The sequence below is a fragment of the Pteronotus mesoamericanus genome, unplaced genomic scaffold (assembly GCF_021234165.1).
Source record: "Pteronotus mesoamericanus isolate MK-2021 breed Mesoamerican mustached bat unplaced genomic scaffold, CSHL_Meso_final contig_55, whole genome shotgun sequence".
Classification (NCBI taxonomy): Eukaryota; Metazoa; Chordata; class Mammalia; order Chiroptera; family Mormoopidae; genus Pteronotus; species Pteronotus mesoamericanus.
The window spans coordinates 519,793-522,184 of record NW_026555198.1 but is presented as its reverse complement, the minus strand read 5'-3'; the positions used below and the strand labels follow the sequence as shown (position 1 = coordinate 522,184).

The window sequence follows — 2,392 nt, the reverse complement described above, 5'->3', positions numbered from 1 at the left end:
GGTTTTTTCTACTGTGCAAAGAATTTTTAGTTTGACATAATCCCATTTATTTTTTTCTTTTGTTTCCCATGCCTGAGGAGATATATCAGAGAAAATATGGCTACAAGAGATGTCCAACACTTAACTGTTTGTTTCCTTCTATGATTTTTGTAGTTTTGAGCCTAACATTTAAGTCTTTTTTTTTATCATCAACAGGCTTAATTTATTTTCTTTGCATAAAATTATGTATTGGCCACAGCTGGAGCCTGGGTTCTCTGCACAGAAACTCTGTTGGGGGTCTTTACAAGATGGTCAGTAAATTCCTGATAGGGAGACTTGGTGAACACAGTCTCTTTCCAGAGGTCCAGGGTAAGATAACTGTAAGTTTCAGAAATGGCATGAAAGGTGGCCTTAGCAAAGTTGCCCAGGGTAGCAGTGCAGCCCCTGGCTGAGGTGTAGCAGTCATCGATAGCAGCCATCATCACCAGCTTTTTGGGCACAGGGGCTGAGGCTATGCCAGTGCTCCTGGGGGCAGGGATGAGGCGCACCAGCACAGAGCCAAAGCGCCCGGTCACCTTACAAAGGACAGTGTGGGGGCTTGCCAATCTTGTTTCCCCAGTAGCCTCATCACACAGGGACAATAGAGAGCTTGGCCAGGATGATAGCCCCACACATGGCAGTGGCTACTTCCTTTGAGCACTTAATACCCAGACCAACATGTCCATTGTAGTCCCCAATGGTGATAAATGCCTTGAACTGGGTCCTCTGGCCTGTCCGTGTCTGCTTTTGCACAGGCGTAATCTTCAAAACTTTGTCCTTGAGGGATGCCCCCAAGAAAAAGTCAGTGACGTCAGATTCCTTGATAGTCAGAGAGAAGAGATAGATCTCTTCCAGGGACATGATTTTCATGTCCTTGACCAGGCAGCCCAACTTGGTGATGGGGATCCACTCCTTGTCCTTGGCTTTGCCTCCATGAGCAACATGGCCTTTACCCTGACTACGACCCCTGCCGCGACCTTGCCGCGACCTTGCCCTGGATGCCACTACCAAATCCCCCACAGAAGCCGCCACGGCCTCCCATTCCAGGGCCCCCAGGGCCTCTGGGCCCTCCCACAGCACTGGCATCATCTGCCATTTGGTGTTTCCTGGAGGGGCATTAAAGTCTTTAATTCATTTTTAATTTATTCTTGTGTATGGTATAAAAAGATGATCTAGTTTCATTTTTCTGTACATATCTGTCCAATTTTCCCAACACCATTTATTGAATAAAGAATCTTTAGCCCATTGTATGTGCTTGTTTCCTCTGGCAAATATTAATTTGTGGGTTTATTCTGTTCCCTTGATCTATGTGTCTGTTTTTATGTCAGTACCATGCTGTTTTGATTACTATGGCCTTGTAGTATAGTTTGGTATCTGATAACATGATTCCTCAAGATCACTGTTGGTATTCAGGATCTTCTGTGGTTCCATATAAAGTTTTGGAATATTTGTTCTAGTTCTGTGAAATATGCCATCGGCATCTTGATAGGCATTGCACTGAGTCTATAGATTGCTTTGGGTATTATGGACATTTTAATGATGCTAATTCTTCTTTACCATGAATAAGCTTTATGCTTCCACTTATTTGTATCTTCTTTAATTTCTTCATTCAGTGTCTTATAATTTTCTAAGTACACGTCTACTACCTCCTTTGTTAAATTTACTCCCAGGTATTTTTTTAATAAAATTGTAAATGGGATTGTTTTCTTAGTTTTTCTTTATTATAATTCATTATTTGTGTATAAAATGCAACTGAATTCTAGATATTAATTTTGTATACTCCTACTTTACTGAACTCATTTATCACTTATAGTACTTTTTTAAATTTTATTTATTTTTATTTTTTATTTATAAATCATGTTTATTCTATTACAGTTGTCTTGGTTTTTACCCTTTACCACCCTTCACCTATCCCACTCCCATACCTCACTTCCACAGTCAATTCACACTCTGTTGTCCATGTCTATGGGTCATTCATACATGTTCTTTGTCTAGTCCCTTCCCCTTATCTCCACCATCGTCTTCTTTCCCCCTCCCCTCTGGTCACTTTCAGTCTGCTCCATGTTTCCATGCCTGTGGTTTATTTTGTTCATTAGTGTATTGTGTTGAATAGAGCCTACTTACAGATGAGATCATATGGTATTTGTCTTTCATCAACTAGCTTATTTCTCATAGCTTAATATTCTCCAGTTCTATCCATGTCGCAAAAGGTAGGAGATCCATCTCTCTCTCTTTCTTTCTTTCTTACATGCAGATTGATTTCATTTATTTTTTTAAATGTCAAAGTTAATTATAAAATATTTTTTAAAAAATTAAAACCATTATAAAGTCTCGGCAATTAAACCAACATGGCACCAGCACAGAAATAATCAAG

General features: G+C 40.1%; 1 pseudogene; it reads right to left on the bottom strand.

Annotated features, from left to right (window-relative positions):
* Positions 1 to 221: 221 nt before the first annotated feature.
* Positions 222 to 1,114, bottom strand: LOC129075430 (40S ribosomal protein S2-like; annotated as a pseudogene).
* Between the last annotated feature and the right edge of the window lie 1,278 nt (positions 1,115 to 2,392).